The following is a 19,637-nucleotide window of genomic DNA, read 5'->3' on the forward strand; positions in this document are numbered from 1 at the left end:
CAAAAACAAAACTAAAAAACTACAAGCACAAGAGGCCTGCGGCCAAGATGGAGAATGGGAAAAGTCAAGCGTCTGGAGGAGTGTTGTTCTCTTTGTAATGGGCTTCAACTTCGTCTTCCGCTTCATCCTCTGAAGATTCCTGGAAGACGGGGGGTTCCTCCCCTTTGATGTTAGCCTTGTGCAGGCTCTCTTGAAATTCTAGCCGACGAACATACCTAGGGATGTCGTGCTCTTCAGCCAGCATTTCAAAGGCCTGCACGGCCCAAGTTTTCGAAGTTTCAATCACTTCGTTCATAGCCTCCTTAGCAGCCTCTTCGTAGCCGAAAGTTAGCTTCAGCATATGGCCCTTCCCTCGGAGATAGCGGTTCTCTCTTCTGAGTTCCGCCGCAGCCAGCAAGGCCACATTTCTCTCGTTCTGGAGAGCGTCTCTCTCGTCCAGAAAAATGGTTAGCCGGAGGAGATAATTTTTGATTTGGGCCTCCATCTCGGCTGACCACTTTTCCCAGGCCACCTTCAACTGCTGATGCAGTAGCTCCTGCTCGGCCATGGAAAAAGGGGCAAGGTTGGCAGCTTTGGTAACGTCAGTGACGAGTTTTTTGTTCTCTTTCCTCAGCTGCCTTGCACAGTCTTCGACAATAAAACTGCGAGAAAGAGCTGTGAAAGGAAAGACGAAAAGTGTTAGGACGGATGCAAAATTGCAAAAATATATAAGTATAGAATTCAAAACGTCCAAGAAAAAGTTACCTCTACAACCAGTTGAGACATGTAGCCAACATGTCTTGATGAGGCTCCCCTCAAACCCTTGATGTAAGGTTCAGGGAAGCATTTGAAAAGCTCCAGCTTGAGCTTCTCCCTGTCAGCCGATCTCATCTTCGAGAAAGCGGCCGAATACTCATCGTTTGATAGAGTAGGAGAGCCGGCTAGAGCTTCTTCAGCTATGCCCTTTCCCTTATCTGAAAGAGGTGACTCGTCAGTATTTCTGACGGGTATAACGACAGTCTGACGATTGGAGGGACTCATTGGCCGCCCGCCAACGCGCAGGGTTCTAGCGATATTTGCTTAGTAAGACTCACCAGAGGATCGGGAGGCCGTCCTGAATGCCTCCGGCATCTAAGCCACTAGCTTGGCAACTGGCCCAGAAAAAGCGGCCCCGTCCACAACCGCGTCCAGCTGGGAAGGCTGATCCACTGTACCGTCCAAATCCACAACCGCGTCAAGTTGATCAGTAGCAGGTTGGCCGGCAGGACCCGTGTAGGTCACCAAGGCCAGCTCATCGGTCTTGGGAAGCTCCTCTTCGGCCGGAATGTCAATCACGACCTTGGGAATAGGCCGTGATGCTTTTTTCTTCATGGTCGTGAACCCCTTTGCCTTTTTAGGAGGGGGAGCATCGCTGGTAGTGGCCGGTCTTTTCTTGGCGGCCGCTGTTTTCTTCGCTAACGCTTTGGACGTTGGAGCATTTTTCTGAAAAAGTTGGAAAAATGTTAAGTCAAAAATCCATTGAAGGGAAAAGGAGAAAGGAAGGCGTCCCAGATTAACTCTGGACGTTTTGATCCGCAAAGAGGAAGTTCGTCCAGAACTCAATTAAGGACGTTCTGCCCTTCGAAGAAGAAAGCCGTCCAAAATCAACCCTGGACGCTCTTCCCTTCGAAGAAAGAGCTCGTCGAGAAGTTTCATTCAGGACGTTCTAGTCTTTGAAGGTGAAGGTCGTCCGGAACCAACTTTAGACGTTCTGCCCCACAGAGGGAGAGCCCGTCCAGAGTCAATACATGACGCTTTGCTCTTCAAAGAAGAGACTCGTCCAACAACAACATATATATATATATATATATATATATATATATATATATATATATATATATATATATATATATATATATATATATATATATATATTATATATATATATATATATATATATATATATATATATATATATAAAATACCAGGGTGTTCGTCCTCTTTTCAGCACCAGTTTAGCTGAACTCCTTCCAGAGGGAGTCTGAGTCTGTGAACCTTGACGAACTCATATCTCCTCTCCAAGATTTTCTGAGTTTCGCCTTGGTCGAGTCTGCATAAGAAAAGGAAATATGGTTAAGACCCTGAAAATAGGACGAGGGTATTTACTTAGAAATTATTGCAAGGTATACCTCTATCCTCGGCCCGCCGCAAGCCGCCCGCGGCCAAGAAATCGTCATTGTAAAACATCTCCTTGAAAGGGATCCAATTGGACGGACCCATGAAAGAGACGTCGTTGACGGAATACTCCGAGATTTTAAAGTATTCCACCAACTGCTCAGCTGAGCTGTTTTCAAGCTCCAGGAAGGACGTTGTTCGTCCAGCATTGGTAGCAGCCCGGCTAGTGTAGCGGTACCGTCTGGCCACCACCTCGTTGGGGGCTTGGACGAACAGGAACTCAGCTTTCCAAGCATGCATCTTCGACTTCTTGTCCCAAGACGTCATGAAGCCTTGACGATTACAAACGCTGAACCAGGCCCCATCGTCTAGAGTTTTTGGAACCTTGGAGACATAGTGTATTTGCAAAAAAGCAGCCATGGATGGATCAACGACCTTAAATTCACAGACGACTATGAAGGTCAAAATGTTTTGCCAAGAATTTCGGGCAAGTTGGTTAAGTCCTATGTTATAGTAATAAAGGAGGCGGCTGATGAAGGGGTGCAATGGAAAACGCAGTCCGGCATATAAAGCCATACGATAAACAGCGAAGTGGCCAGTAGGAGCACTAAGTATAGTGTTCCTCCCGGCCAGAAAGAACAAACCGATACCCTGGCATGGGTATGGCCGAACAAAGATGTTCAAGGTGAGGACCTACTCGTTCTAGCCAACCGCTTTCGGCTAGGATGTATTTAGGGTCAGATAAGGGGCCAAGACGCCGCCTTATTTCAGAGGAAGTTGTGGACGGCTCATTTGAGTCGCTAGCCAGGTTAGAAGAGGTTTCGGCTTCGTTCGACTCATCTAAGGTTGTCCTTGGCTTGGACGGGCTGGGGTCTGGGGAGCCCCGAACTTCGGATTCCTCCTGGACGAGTTCAGGAGAAGGACTTGGGTTGGCAAGATGAGCGCTTTGGACTTCTCGCTCTCCATCAGTGGGAATCCGTCCAGTAAATACCTCCATTTCTGAGCTGGAGGCTGGCAGGTTAACCCCTCGTCTGATACGAGCTGTTTGCTTGACGCGCGCCAGATTACCCTGCACAGGTAAAGACTGGGTCGTCTGACTTTGCCGTCCATGACTAAAGAAAAAGAATGCATGTCCAGCCGAGATAGGTCCAACTCTAGAAGATGCCGAGGAAGACAGGCCCTCTGTTTTAGGGTTAGTACCAACCCTTGAGCGGCCGGGATTGTTCGATGAAGAGGACGAATCCATTTTCTTAAAATATGCTTGAAAATACAAAAGAAATGAATGAGAAAATACCTGTAGAGAAAGTTCGGACGAATGTCAAAGGCGAATGAAACTTCGGATGAACGGAGTAGCAGAATGCAAGAGCTTGGACGGGAGTAACTTCTCTCTCTAAAAAAGCTCTGTAAAAATTGCGGAGTCTCTCTCTCTAAAAAAATTTCTCAGCGATGTTAAAATGATTTCAGAAACGACAAAGTCACATATTTATAGAGGGGTGAAAGTGACCCCCTCATCCGGTAAAGTAACCGTTACTCTTGAGGGTTGACCTGTGGAGACCAGCAAAATGGCGCCTCTTTTTTGAAAAATAGAAGGGCAGTTCCAGGTCGGTTAAAAGAGGAAATCAACCGTCTTGGTAAATGGTAACTTCCTCTTTTCAGGGGCAAATGTTGTAGCCTGAAAATCAGTGGCTACGATTATGACACGTGGCACCATTGTAGCCTTACATGTGGCATTCGCTTATGAAAAGAAAGTACATAGGTCTGCAGGTTATTTGGGCTAAAGTACACTTTTCTGAGGAAAAGGTGTACTGAAAAACTCCTTGTGGCCCTAAAATTTTACTTAGGCCCAATGCAAGTAAAGTCTGATTTAGCAATAGGGTGAATTGTATTCACCAATCAGCACTTGCCACGTGTCATGATATTATTGCTTAGCCAATCAGATGCTCCCAAATTAGGGTGACATCAAGGTACAACAGTCATTTAAAACAGTATAAATAGTCCTTGAAATCAGGGGAAAGGTACGTTTTTCAGAGGATAGTACTGTTATTCTGCCATAAATTCTCTCTCTCTCTCTACATTCTCTCTCTAAAACTTCCTTCATATCCCGGATATCTGACTAAAGCATCGGAGGTGGAAATACCACCCAAACCTCCAGGGTGGTCCCTTTTTTGCAGGTTGCAGATCGGAGTTCAGTATCGGGATCCGAGCCCAATCATTGTTGCACAAGTCTCCAAATTAAGAACCTGAAGTTGGGAGTTGTTGTATTAAATTACTAGTTTCATACTACGTAATAGTTGGGATTGAGCCTTCTCTGATGCTCGATGGAGGAGGCATTACTATCGATGAGATGGATACGATGCATAGCAAGAGAAGGGCTTATCCCCTTAAGGTCATTAATCGAATACCCAATGACATCTTTATATTTTTGTAAAATTTCAATCAGTTTGGATATAGAGATGTCATCAAGACTCGAATTGACAATAACAGGATAAGTGCATGCATCATCAAGAAAAACATATTTAAGTGAGGAGGGAAGGGGCTTGAACTCTACCTTGAGAGGAGGCTTAGAACACTCCTCTTTGTCAATGGATGATGTAGCTAGAACCTCAAACGCCTCATCTTGTGTCTCCTCTTCCATGTCCAAGCTAAAGGTGTCGGTGAGAGTAGCATACAACTCATCCTCAGTATTAACCAAACTCATGGAGTCCTCCATCTCATCTTCCACTAGGCTTACCCGACAAATTCTCTCCATCATAGGTCTCTTCAATGTCTTAGAGAACTCAAACACCACCCGCTCATTAGCTACCTCAACCGTGATTCTATCGTTTTTGCAGTTTATCACGGCACCCACTGTCTTTAGAGCTTCTCTTCCCAGAATAATAGGAGTCTCAGGATCTTCCTCCATATCCATTACCACAAAGTCGCATGGTACAAACACATGCCCAACTTGAATCGGTATATCCTCCAACTCACCACAGGGGACTCTCACAGTGCGGTCCGCCAATTGAATCGTTTTGTGCGTAGGATGAAGAGGAAATTTTAGGTGCTTTGCAATAGAAAGGGGCATCAAATTGACACTCGCTCCTAGATCGGCCAGTGCACCCTTAGGCTATAAATCACCTATCTTCACCAGCAAGGTGAAACTCCCGGGATCTCTTTGCTTCTTGGGCATAGTTCGTTGCACAAGAGCACTCACTTGGTAAGGTAGGGAGATGAGCTCATCTTCAAGTTTCCCCTTATTGGAGAGAATCTCTTTCAAGAACTTAGCATAAGCCGGCATTTGAGACATAGCCTCAAGGAATGGGATGTTAATTTGCAGGCTCTTCATCACATTGAGAAATTTAGCGAACTTGTCACTCAGCTTTCTCTCCATCAACCTTTGAGGGTAGGGAACCGGAGGCACATATGTCTTGGTTGGTGGGGTGATGGCAATGAAGTTTTGTCACCAACTTGGACTTGTGGCTCATCTTTTTCCACAACTTCTTCTTTCTCAGTTTCCTCAGCTTTGTCCTCCTTCGCAACAACCTCAATGTCTTCATCTTTCTCTAACTCCCCAGTAGGCATCTTAGGACCCTCATAGCTTGTTCCCGACCTCAAATGAATGGCTTTGGCTTGATGAAGGTTGGGGTTAGGGATGGGTTGGCCCGTAAGTTGATTTGTGGGGGTTGAGGGATTCTTCTCGGCTACTTGGGCGATTTGGGTTTCAAGCATTTTGTTATGGGTTTGTAGCTCTTGAAACCTTTGCTCATGGATTGGAGTTGTTGGAGAATTTGGAGAGAGGTTGGATCGGGAGATGGTATAGGTTCAGGATTTTGTTTGGGGAATGGAGGATTGGAGGGAGGTTTTGGGTTGTTGGCCCTTTGATGTGGAGCTTGGTAAGTGTTGGACCCTTGTGAGGAGGAACCACCTTGGTTATAGTTTTGGTTCTACCCTTGCACAAACCCTTGGTTGTGAGCTTGGTTATACCCTTGTTGAGGTTGATTCCATCCTTGTTGAGGTTAGTTGAATCCTTGGGTGTAGTTTTGTTGAGGTTGTCTCCAACCTCCTTGTTGATTGTTTCTATACCCTTGGTTTCCTTGATACCCATCTCCTCTTGAATTTATCGCCGCCACATGTTCCGAATGGGTACCTCCCAATAAAAAGTATCATGGTTAGTACCACCACAAATATCACAAGAAAAAGAGTTTACCTGTGAAGGATTAGATGAGGCAAGATTGATCTTAGAGAGCTTCTTGTCAAGTTGGTCCATCTTGGTTTGAATTTGATCCATGGGGTCTAATTCGAACTTTCCGCTCTTCTTGGGTTAAGCACCTCTTCGTCTTCAACCCCATGAGTAGTTCTTGATCACTTCCTCAATAGTGGATTCAAGTTGTTCTTGCGGGATCTTAGAAAGTTGACCTCCCGCTCCAGCATCAAGGTTGGCCCGTGATATAGGATCAAGACTATCATAGAAAAACCGCATGAGGAGGTTTTTGTTGAACTCGTGGTGAGAGCATGAACGGAACATCTCCTTGAACCGCTCCCAAGGTTCTGCAAGTGTCTCATCACTCGCTTGCTCAAATGAGGAGATCTTCCTCCGTATGTCCGTAGTCTTCCACTTTGGGAAGTATTTCTTCAAGAAAGCCATGGTGACTTGTTCCCATGTAGTGAGGGAGTTGGCAAGCAAGCTCTTGAGCCATGACTTTGCCTTTCCGGTAAGAGAGGACCGGAACAAATGCATCTTGAGGTAATCAGGGGAGACATCATTTGTCATTATCATAGCACATATCTCAAGAAACCTGTCAAGAGGATCTTCATCCGACCCCCCACAAAATTGCTCTGCTTTCACCATCCGAGTATACTGAGGGTGAATGCTGAAATTTGTAGTGGTGGTGGGGAGTCGAATTCCACCTTGAAGAACATAGGAACCCGGATTTCCGAAATCCCTAAACAGTTGTGGATTAGCTTCACCCATTTCTACTTCAACTTCACTTGATGTACTTGAGACACTTGTGGAAAAAAAATGCTTGTGCTACTTATCAAGTGCTTGGGTTGAGCTCGAAAACGGAGCACATGGTCTTCGTTTCTTTTTTGAAAATAAGAAAAGATCTCAAGTGCTCCGATTGGGCCGAAAAACGGAGCACTTGAGTATTCTTTTGGGCCCCAAAACTCCCTCCCTCTAAGCCTTGCAACCGCATTTACTCTTTTCCCATCTCCAATTCCATCGTTGAATTTGAACCCTTCTCTCTATCTTTCTCAGTCTCTCTCCTTCCATCTTCTCTCTTCCATTAATGGGGTCCCCTCTCCGGTTCCCAGGGTTGTGACGGAAACACCCGCAAAATAAAACCCATCCCAATTCCCTCGTCACTCTCGTATCTCTCATTCACACATCGTCACGGCGGGCGACGCTAATGCGAGAGCAGACGACGTCACGGCGGACGACCGCCACGACTCCTTGATGATGGAGTGACAGACACAGCCAGCATCCTCTTCTCCTTCTCTCACGGTGGCAGGTAAATTTCTTTTTAATCTATTTGTCTCGATTTCTAGGGTTTTTGCGAGATTCTTGTGATTGCGTTTGAATCGAATTTGACTTACTTTTAGATCTAAGGTTTAGGTTCAGATCTTCTCTTTGTTGTCGAAATTGTAGCTGCGTAATCATCTGAGTTGTACCTGCGTTTTCTACAGAAGATGCTAGAGGTAACTACTATGAAGTTTCTCCTCACATGTCAAACCCTAGCTCTGCTCTTCTATTGATTTCTCTGCTACTCTCGTACTCGTTCGTGTCTCTCTCTTTCTCCTCTCAATATAATCTTAATTGTTGTGAATTTTAAGCTATTCTTTGCGAATTTTGAGCTCACATTTGAATTTTGGTTCTATTTTGGCGCTTTTGTGATTGAATGCAGTGTTTGAATAAGGCTAATAAATCAGATTTTCTTTCGGTTAGTTTGATTATTTGATTATATATTTCTTGTTATTTTTAGTGTTTGATCAATTCGGATACGAATTCTAAGCAAAGTAGGTCCAGTGAAATTTGAATTTGAGTGAATTATTGTTAGTAATGTAACTTACCTGGATGTATTCTTCTGTATTCTGGTGCCTTTCAAAATTTTCATTTGGATTAACATACTATGGACTTGTAGGATCTTGTACAGGATTAGTTTTGGAAGGCATTATGAATTTGAGAGAAAAATCTGATCAAAGAAGAGAAAATTGAACAAATCTAAGATCAAAGACAATCAAACAATGTGATTTAATCTTTAAACGAAATCTGATTTTCCAGAATTTCAAGAAATGACAATTATCAAACAATCAAACCAAAACTTAGAACCTGATTTCTGCAAATTCTGACTTCTTTAATTTGATGTTTTACAGAAATTTGCTGCTGTTCTACGTTGAAATTTCGATTTGAGTTTGAAAGAATTTGCGAATTTGCTACTGAAATGTAGCTGAATTTCCACCAGGATCTTAGCGTAGATCCTGCTGTGATACCATAAAGAAGTTCATATAACTTCACATAAAAACTGATTGAATTTAAAGAAAATTTAGAGAGAAGAGAGGGAGAAGAATTTTTATTATAAATGAATGAGCTACTAGAACTCACTGTCAACTTATTATATTGACAGCTTTCATTACACTAACTAACTTTTCTAACAACATGAGAAGTAGTTATAGCAGAATAAAACTATAATGCTCAGTCGTCAGTTTGTTGAGCTTGAGCTTTGAGCGGCTTGGGCTTAGCTTGCTATTGAGCATGTTCATCAATACTTGTGCCTACAAGGGACAAAAATAATACAAGAAAACATGTCACTCTCATTGCTAAGCTTTATCTGCAAATCACACTGCTTTCCTTTGTTATTATTGATCAATATTTGTAGGATGCACTAAAATTAAAAAAATTTGCATAAGAGATGGTTGCAATTTCCCATTGAAGCTATGACTCCTTCACATCTTTGACAACCCTCAGTGCTTTGTGGATCAAATAGACATGCATGGACACTTGTAGTAAACAGTCTTGTAACTTAAGACATCCATGAATAATTATAGTAAACAGTGATCTAATCTATTTTAATGTAGTAGTTATTTTTATTTATGCTCTTGAAATTGGTAATTTGACAATTGTGCAAACAGCCAAACAGATGGAGATCTTGTCACCTTTATCTGGTTGGCATTCTCGAATACTACAAAATTTTCAAAAAATGGTGCTTAATTTTGCTACTTCTTAATTTTATGGACTTTAGCCACATAGACAAGGACAATAAGTTACTGGAGTAGATTATTTTCCTGTGCTCTTGTTACTGTTGTTAGCAAAAATCTATCTATATTTTTTATCGTCAAGTATCTGAAGTCTAAACATTGTATTGATCCTGAATTCTGCAGGTCTGTTGCATATGCACTTGAAGCACAAGGTTTTCCGCGGGGATCAGCAGTAGGTGTAGATATGCCAATGAATGTTGATTATGTGATCATCTATCTTGCTATCGTTCTTACAGGCAATGTTGTTGTGTCCATTGCTGATAGTATTATGTCTACCTTTTACAGTGTCAAACATTGAACGAGGAAGAAAATTTTGAGGTTCAGGACAGAGAATCACTTTTTCCTCTTGGATGGATTCATGTGAGTTCTTAATCCGTGATAATATGTTTTTGAGCTAAGCATTTCTTTTCTTCTTATTGACCTTATTGTATCATCTTCTTGGATCATCGAACTTAAGATGTTGATCATGATATTCCACTGTTGATATTTGGATATTCTGAGCTTACTGCCAAGTGTCAAGCACTATACTTTGGAGGAGTTTTGGATAGCTGCGACCGAAATAGGCAGTTTCCCTCTTTCCCATCAAAGGAAACAAAGAAAACTGGCTAAAATATATGGACTTTCACTGATATGTGCAAGATAATACGAATTCAACTATTTGCTATGAATAATATGAGAATATTACAAGTATATTATGCTTGTAAGCTCTAGAAAAATAAAAATCAAATAATATACGTCAGCATATCTATTAATTTATAAAAAGAATGTAAACCAACAATTTTTAAAAGTTATCCAACGAGATCATTTCTAAACATTCTATCATCGTTGAGCTCCTTATTAGTTGGCGCAATCAAGAGTAAAGTTCATGTCATTCATAGCAAATTGTTCAGATCGTATTATTTCGCTCATATTGGTGAAAGTTCATATCGTTTCACCCAATTTTCAAGAAAACAATTTACGAATTTCTTTTGTGCTTTAGATACTGCCTCCTCTGATGTTCTAGCTCCATTTCTCATTCTTTTTTTTTTATGCTGACAGACACACCCTACACAGACATGTTTCATGTCATCAGTGGACTTCCATACTCATTACTAGGGCTGTCAATGATGCGAGTCGAGCTCGAGTTTGACTAAACTCGACTCGAACTCGAAAACTCATACTCAAACTCGACTCGACTCGAAAACTCGCGAGTTTCAAAATTTCAAGCTTGAACTGGAACTCGAAACCTAAACTCGAACTCGAATTCGATTCAAGCTCGAGCTCGAACTCGAACTCGTTTCAAGCTCGAACTCGAACTCGTTTCAAGCTCGAACTCGAACTCGTTTCAAGCTCGAACTCGAACTCGTTTCATGCTTTTTGGTCATTTGATATATTTTTATTTTTTTTATAAGAAATTCTTTACTTTGCTTTTTGGTCATTTTATACACTTTTTTTCGTTTTTTTAAAAGAAAGGTACAAGTATTTTTATAGAAAAAATTAAAAGTAAATATATATAAAATTTTATCGAGTATCTCACGAGTTTCTCGAGTCGAGTATTGAGTTGCTCGACTCGACTCGTTAACATGTCGAGTCGAGTTCGAGCTCACTCGAGTCGAGCTTTGACCGAGCTTTGACCGAGCCGAGTTCGAGTAGCTCGCGAGCTGTCTCAACTCATTGCCAGCCCTACTCATTACTCATATCAGGTATAAGAAAGTTCATTTCCGTGCTTCTTGGCTCAATTTTTTGTTTTAATATACAAATCATTCTATCGCTTTATGTTGCTGTTATTGACAAGTGTTTTAGACTGAAATATACAAATCATTCTATCGCTCTATGGTTCCCCCTCTATCCAGTGATTTTTGGCAGGGTGTTGTGCCAAGGAAAACACTACTAATTGTGTATCGAGAGGTGCATCTGTGGTGATCCCTCTTTCCTAGGGTGTTGTGTTGTTTGCTGCAATTGGGGAAGGATTGCTAATTTTATCCTTATTCCGAATTGTGTTTGCTTTCTCTGTTGCGCTCTTACTCAATTGTTACATGAGCTAATGTTTAGAGTTTAGGGTGCAATGCTGGTGGATAAGAGAGACATCAAGGTATTGATATTGTTGGGAAATCCAATATCATGGAAATAACTTATAGATTTTGTGGTATTGTAGGAGTCCCCACCCCCTCCTTGCCCTGCCTGTCATACCTGACCTGCCACCACGCTTCCCTCTCATAGCCACTCCCCACCCCTCATTGCCCTCCCTACCAGCCTCCTTCCCTACACAGCTTGATTTCTGGGGCTGAGCCTGATTTGGCCCGTTTGGCCATTTTAACTGTTGCCAAGTTATTTCTTGTTGCATGCTGGACCCTTGAAAGGGGGAGAAGGTTTTTCGTGTTTTATATAAATAATTCGGGTTAAATGCACATTGGCTGACACTGAATGTTGCTTTTCAGGTCCTTGCGTATCGTGGTGAATAGGTGAGGCGCAGTGTTGCTGATTTGAGAGAGGCACAGTATCGTGTAGAAGGAAAAGATTGCTATGTAAGTGGAAATCATTTATCAGCATTGTCTGCTATTGTTGTCTGACCCACCCCCTTTTCGTTTTCCCTTTCTCCCTTTTTGCTTTTGGTGAGGCTTTGGGTGGTGGGTGAGACTCTAATTTCTATTATCTTTGCGGTAAACTTTTGTCTAATTTTATAGTGTGTAATTGTAGATAATAGCTGCATCCCTTGAGCAATGTGTGTACTCAGAGTAGGGGTAAATTGTTTTATGGTGTCTTCAGTCTTATAAGGATATGATTGCTTAAGAAAAAGGGGTATGTCATAATATTTCAAAAAAGATCCTGTACGTGGTGCCATATATGGAAATCGAATTATAACCAACACTATATACAAAGGTAATGTGACAACTATTATTGGACATCTGTGTAGATAGAGAGTATGATTTATCTGCAATGAACGTGTGTCAATCAATACCTTTTGCCTTCTAAGCTTTAGCGATTGGTGATTCTAATTGAATAACAAAATAAGCGGGCATGCCTTCACCAAGATATATGTGCACCTGAAACTGTACCATTTTTATATTTCCCCTATGAATATTTTAGTATTTCATATGGCAAGCTGGGAATTGATGAAGGAGGTCCACGTAATGATGTATTAAATTTGCTCCTATCCACATTTTGGTTCGCTTTATCTATATTTTTTTTCTTGTTGCTTTAGGGGAAATCTATCATTATACATTATACATTAGTCGGTTTTGGATAGAAGTGGATATTGCTGGTCTATCTAATGTTCGCTTGTTTATACAGCTGTTTAAGATCAGTGAAGATGTAGTAATCGATGCTACCAACAAAGGAAACATTGCTCGCCTAATCAACCACTCCGTAAGCTCATATCCTCTCTATTAGTATTGAATTTGGTTCTTTCTGTAAAAAAAATCTCACCAAGATTATCCCTACTGCCAGTATTTGAGGCAATGAGTTCATTCATAATTTGATTCTAATAGTTGTGGTTTCGGTTGGCTGAGCTAGTCAGCTTGGTAACTCATCCAAACAGTTCACGTCCAAATCATTTCCTCCCTTTTAGACAACTTTGTGATTGCTTCATATATCTACCCCTTCATTAGAAAATATTCATTCATGATTGTGACCTAAGTCTAGCCTTAAAAATTCAAATGTGGTATGGATCCCATCTATATGTATTTCTTAACTTCTTTATTTTACTTGAAAAAATAGGTGAAATTTGGTTGGATTTGAGAATGATTAATTATATTATTTAGTTTCTATCATGGCCTTTTCCATTTCCTAATACGTGCTTCCAATGTATGTTACCAGGTGTTGTTCCATTTTCTCAGCAACTTATTGCGACTGAAAGAGCTTGGTTTGCATGGCGTGATTACTTTAATTGAGCTTGGTGCACACTTTTTCTGTCTACTAGTTAGATATAGGATTCTTGCTCCTGTATCTATATTGTTGTAACTTTCGTAATGCAAATAAATGATCTCTGTTAATGTGATGTTTGTCCTTTTCTCTTTGTTCAAAGAGCAAGTCATGGGAGGGGGATATGTTTGGTATTGATATTGTGCAAGGAGTTCAAGAAACAATGCCTTGAGCATGGTAATATTCCAACTAGTGGTGTTGCTGTTACAGCAACAATACTTTTTTTTTATAAAAAAAATTATGTCAAGTGCTCTGGTTATTAGGAAAAAACCGGAGCACTTAATTCACAAGTGCTCCGGTTTTCTCCTAACAACCGGAGCACTTGATGTATTTTGCATATACTTAATTCACAAGTGCTCTTGATGTAAATTTAAGTGCTCCGGTTGAACCAACCGGAGTACTTGATAAATACTCAAGTGCTCGTATGACGTCTGCTACGGGTCAAATACGGAGCACTTGTACGGTTTTTAACCGGAGCACTTGATGTTTTTTCCACTAGTGAGATTGGTGAAGATAGCTCGGAACCCAAAGTCAAATTTTCCGAATTCTTCCAAAGCTTTCGCAATGTACGGGTCGATTTCAGGATCTAAAGGCAATGTGGATGAATCGTGAGCTCTTCTTCTCATGTAACACAACAAAGCTAAGCAGAGGATTAGCAAATAACAACCACAGTCAAAAAGAAAATAAGAGAAAAATCAGCTAAGCAAACTAAACTAAAATATACTTCAATCAATAGCACAATTTCCCCGGCAACGGCGCCGTTTTGTAAGTGGTTTTTAGTGTGTCGTTAAGGCACCAAAAATCACTTTCCAAACAGTATTTATAAGTTCTAACAAGCAAGTACTAAGAGAATAGTAAGGGCAAGTCAAGGGTCGATCCACAGGGAAACTAGGATTGGTTAAAGTCTATCAAGTCTAGACTACCTTATTGAAAGGTATTTAGGGGTTTTAAAGAGTTTTGGTATCAATTAAGACTAACTAATAACAATAACAAGCAAATATCAAGAGTTTAAATATCAAATAAAAGACACTAGAGTTAAGGTTACTAGTATGAATAAGAACGGATAATGATTGTTAATGCGATTGTGAAGCAACGAAGACGATTATGCAAGGTTTAGTTTTCCTCTAAAATACTCGAGTCCTCTCTCGAATGGTCCTCAAGAGTAATCACTTAATCAATCAAATAAATCCTCTCTCGAATGGTCTTTAGTTAATTGATTAAGAGATTCAATAAGTTTAGAAACCCCAAATGAAGGATCCCCTTAATTTCTACCCAATATCTTGGCCTATAAATTAAGTTGATTCTTAGGGATGATAAAAGAGTTCAAAATTCGATTTAAGAACATTTGAAATCAAAATACCAAAGTATAGATGTGATCAATATCTATCCTAAAGTCTAAAAACACCAAGATCAATGCATAAACTTCTCTAAACGTCACAATCACATCAACAACACATTTAAAACCCTAATTCATACTTTCACCCTAACCCTAGATTATGAAACTACTCACTAATCATGGAGTTAAAGCAATTAAACAATAAATCTATGACTAATCTAAGGCTAAACATGATTAAGTAATGATTAAACTAATGGAAATCGCAATTATGAAACTAAGAGAATGAAGATTTAGAATAACAAAAAGCAAGAACAAAGACGGAAAGAATGAAATAAAAACTAAAACTTTGAATTAAATTGAATAAAAAGTACCTTGAATGTATTGGGAATCACAAACTATGATTAACAATTCTCAAATCTCAATCAAACTTAAAGTGTTTTCTCTCTAATACAAAACCCTAGAATGTTGTGTGAAAACTAGAATAAAGCGTAAATCCCAAAAACTAAAACAAAACTCGTTTAATGAAGCGAAGGTTTTTTTCCGGACTCGCAAGGTGCGGGTGCACCATAAAGAGGTGCGGGCGCACCTTGCACAGGTGCGGGTGCATCAAATGTCAGGTGCAGGCGCACCTGAGTCTTCTGCCTCAGACTGAAATCCTCCGTCAACATGTGCGGGCGCACCATAAGGATGTGCGGGAGCACCATGCACAGGTGCAGGCGCACCAAATGTCTGGTGCGGGCGCACCTGAGTCTTCTGTATTTTTCTCCCAATTTGGCTGAAGGTGAGGGCGCACCAGTTATGTGTGCGGGCGCACCTACGTGTGCGGGGAACTCTAAGCGCACCTCATGGTCTCTCACATCCTCTAGCTTGTTTCCTTAAGCCATGTCTCGCATTACTCAGCCCCGAAAAGGGTCATACCTGCAATAAAAACACAAGAAAACATGGTGAAAGCATATGTGCTAGAAATTCGATCAAAATAGATCGAAAATCTAGCAAAGTGTCACTATGATAAAGTATGATCAATTGAATGAAATAGGAGGGAAAAGTGAGGAAAAAGATGGAAGAAAGGGGAATAAAGAGGACCAAAACAAGCCGAAAAGAGCTCATGAAGTGCGTTAGAAACGCACTTATCAAGGAGAGAGGTATGCAGAGGAGAGGCGTGAGAAACCGAAGTAATGAGAGAGGAGAGAGGCGCCTAACATGATGTTTAGGGTTAGAGAGATGGGCTTGTAACCCTAACATCTTAAAATACTTTTTAAGGACCTATTGTTGCGGTTTTTGTTAAAAACCGCTACAATATATATAAAAATAATATTTTTTTTACATTATTTTAATATATTGCTACGGTTTTTGTCAAAAATCGCAGCAATATGTTTGGTCAAATAAAAAAAAATCGTTTAAACCATACTGCTGCGGTTTTTGGCCGAAACCGCAACAATAGGGTTATTTTATTTTTTTCCTTTTATTTTTACGTGATATATTGCTGCATATAGGTAAAACCGCAGCAATATCACCGCAGCAATAAGCAATTATTCTACTAGTGATTATTAGCATAACGGTGCCAATATCTTTGCCACCAAATGCATTAGGATCGGTGTTCGAGAAAGAGATATACAACCATGAATGACTTAAAGAGAGAAAGAAAGAAGAGCCATGTATGAGTAAAAGACTGAAGGAGATGAAAGCCATGAATGATTTGTAGAGAAAGTATATGTAAGATAGAGAAGAAAAAAAAGAAAAAAAAAATGGAAAAATGACACTAGTGGAAAAATACACAAGGCTGCGTTTTTGGCCAGCAGCCCTCGCTGTAGCAGCCCTTCAGCAAAAAAAGAAAGCCTGCGATTTTTGACCGCATCCCTTCTTCAGGAAGGGCAGCGGTTTTTAAACAAACCGCAACCCTTCAGTACTTGAAGGGTTGCGGTTTAGGGGAAAAAATCGCAGCCCTTCAGTTTTAGAAGGGCTGCGGTTTAATAAAAAACTGTAGCCCTTCATTATCAAAAGGGTTGCGTTTGTTCATAAAATCACACCCCTTTTACAATTTTTTTTTTTTTTTGAAAAGCAATACCCGCTTTTTGCCTCCAATGCTGCCATCCCCCAGCACCCCCAACCAATGTCAAACCTGCTGCCAGCCCCCAACACCCCCTGCTGCCAGCCCACCCTACCTGCCCACCCACATACCACCTCCCACACCCCTCTGCCCAACTCCGACACCCCTCTTCTCACCTCCCACAACCCTCTGCCTACCTGTAATCCCCCATAATTTTATAAATATATTTTAGTATATTTATATTTATATTTATATTTATATTTAAACACAAATGAGTTTTAAAATGATTTGACTACTTCCTCCGTTTCTTTTTAGATGTTACACTTTCTATTTTAGGAAGTTTTAAATTAGATGTTACACTTTTATTTTGGGTAATAACTTCTCTCATCTCTATCCTATCACATGTTCACATGGGACCCTTTTATTTTTCATTCTGTATCTCTCTCCTCTCTAAAAATTACCTAGGAGTCCGTGATTTGAAAAGTGTAACATCTAATAAAAAACGGAGGAAGTATTTAAAAATGTTGACTATTTTAAAAGTCAAATGAAATTATTTTCACGATTTAATAAAGTTGAAAATATTTTAATTAAACATGCTTTGATAAAAGTTTTAAATAGTAACTTCTATTGAAAAAAAGAAGACTAATGGAATTGAAAATCCTAAAAGGATAAAAAGGAAAAGAGTCCTAGTGATGATTAACGTCCCAAATTAATTATCTTGTTCATCATCAATTTTCATTAAACTTTATCTCTTTTCCTAAGCCCAAATAGGGAAGCCTTATAAATACCCTATTACTCAATTATTTTATCCCACACAAAAGAATATTTTTCTCTCTCCTCCTTCTGACCCACACGACACTCCTCCTCTCTCTTCTCTTCCATGGTTTTCTTCTTCTCTCTTCCAAATATTTTTCTTCTTCTTCAAGTAATGTTTCTTCTTCAACAAGAAACGTCACAAGCCTTCCAAAACCGCCGAGTTTGGTGTCGCCGTGCTGCTGTTTTGCTCCTCCCTTTTCAGCGCCTTCTTGGTTCTTAATTTTGTTGGTAGTTTTCTTTTCTTCTTTCTTAAGATTCCATTAAAGACTATATTTTTTATGTTTTCTATTGTTGTTAATCGTGATTATTAGTTTAAATGACTGTTGTAATGAGTAATTTCGATTCATCTATATTTTATATGATAAGCATAAAAATTCAGATATGTTATTGTGGTTAGATTATGGTTTTAATCCTGAAAGTATGAAATTTTTAGGGTTTTAAATTGCTAGAAAACCATAGTAGCATATTAGATACTAGGAGATTGACTTAGAATATGATTTTAAATATGTTATATATGTTTAAAGGAGGTTTATTAATTTTTAAAGTTGTTGTAATTTCAAAAAGGTTTTATTTATGGAGTTTTAAGAGTTTTTAATTACTAGTATGGTAGTACTATGCTAGGAATTAAAAATAATTCAAGTTTTGATATTAAAATCAAATTTTAAACGTATTTAAAGGGGGTTTTAAATACTTTAGAGCTGCTGTAATTTTTATTTTAGGTTATTAATTTCGGCTATATTGATTTTTAGGCGGAGAATATCTCGTAGGGGACTTTTAAAGGATTAAAAGTGGCCTACATGCTAGTTTACACAAGGTACGTACATAATTGCGTGCTATGTGATTACTATCATGTTTTAAGGAGAAATAAATTTTAGTGTCATGTATAGGAACTCATTTTGTTCATATATATGTGATTTCTAGTATTTGATTTACATGTTTTATGCCTGTGTGCAAGCATGTGATTTGAGATTTATTATGAATACTAGATTGTATGTTTGTATGGAATAATTGATGCAAGCATGAAAAGAAAGTTTATTTATTAATTCGCATGAAGAATTAATATATGTTATAGAGATTGAATCATGTTATTCATGTATTCCTTGTTAAGTATTATTTTATTATCTTATGAGGATTGTGGACCTTATTTGGTAAGTTTGACAAGTTATGCCTTTTGAAAGGTAAGATTATTGTTGGCTAGCTTCAACAAGTAAAGAAATTTGAGATTAAAAAGAAAGTATTCTTGGATTGTAAGTTGTGATCACTTGTTAAATCCTAAGATAAAAGAAGTTTAGTTATGACTGTCTGATTATTATTTATGTGTTGCTTGCATGTGTGTGATAACAAGTGATAATATGTAAATAACATAAAGTGTAACGAGAATAGTTATAGACTTAGACTGGTGCACGTCTAGAGTTGGACATTAGGAGTTGGAGTACATGGTGAGCGAGCCATGGCTTTTTACAGGAATGGATTGATCGCCATCCCTTTTTCAGTTAGCAAAAGTTCCTCGATATCGCAGGTCAATCTGAAAAGCGTTGTAGTGCCTAGTAGCACCCGTGTTTCGTCTTCGTAGGTGAAGACATTAGTAGATAAGACAACTCGGTTCCAATAACTATTCATTTAAAGTGAGAAAATGATGATTAGAGTTTAGTTCAGTAAAAGTTATCTGCAAAATGTTATATGATTATATTATTATTTATCCCTGCATGTTATTTATTTAGTATCATGTTTGGGAATGCTTTTGTTTGATATGTAGTACTCAGCTTTGCTGATTACGTGCGTTGTTTGTGTGTGTGATCATGGCTTTGCCTTATTGATCCTGTGATGATCATTTATGGTGAGCAGATTCAGTATAGCATTGACATTACAGGTTCACAGATGTGCATCATTGGGGATCTGGAATGGAGAGAATGTGTAACTAGTATAGTTTATTTGCTGCATTGTTGAGAACATAATTTATTTAAGTTTTTGAGTTGATTAAGTTGGTATGTTTAAGTCCTAAACACTTGCCATTTATTTTGAGTTATAATAAAGTTAAAGTTTAGTTATTTGTTTTCCGCTGCAAAATTCTAAATAAGCCGATACGTTATCACACGGGCGATAATACTTGGGTAATTCTCTACTTGTATATTATAAAAGTATTTTCTAAAAAGGGAGAATTATCGGGGTGTT

At 39.4% G+C, this 19,637-nt stretch overlaps 1 long non-coding RNA gene and 1 other non-coding gene across 19 annotated transcripts; both read left to right on the forward strand.

The window, feature by feature from the left end:
- Window positions 1-6,608: 6,608 nt before the first annotated feature.
- Window positions 6,609-6,714, forward strand: LOC125499244 (small nucleolar RNA R71). The gene has a single exon (XR_007275959.1). It is a non-coding gene; the product is annotated as a small nucleolar RNA R71 (small nucleolar RNA).
- Window positions 6,715-7,297: 583 nt separating this feature from the next.
- LOC125498962 (uncharacterized) lies at window positions 7,298-13,360 on the forward strand. Of its 18 annotated transcripts, none has more exons than XR_008969915.1 (8): window positions 7,298-7,622; window positions 7,714-7,809; window positions 9,490-9,571; window positions 9,652-9,726; window positions 10,405-11,048; window positions 11,784-11,870; window positions 12,637-12,711; window positions 13,162-13,360. It is a non-coding gene; the product is annotated as an uncharacterized LOC125498962 (long non-coding RNA). The 18 variants fall into 18 exon arrangements; XR_008969917.1 differs by having other exon boundaries at window positions 9,490-9,542; XR_008969918.1 differs by having other exon boundaries at window positions 9,490-9,538.
- The last annotated feature ends 6,277 nt before the right edge of the window (window positions 13,361-19,637 follow it).

This window comes from Beta vulgaris, chromosome 6 (assembly GCF_026745355.1).
Source record: "Beta vulgaris subsp. vulgaris cultivar EL10 chromosome 6, EL10.2, whole genome shotgun sequence".
In the NCBI taxonomy this organism is placed as follows: Eukaryota; Viridiplantae; Streptophyta; class Magnoliopsida; order Caryophyllales; family Amaranthaceae; genus Beta; species Beta vulgaris.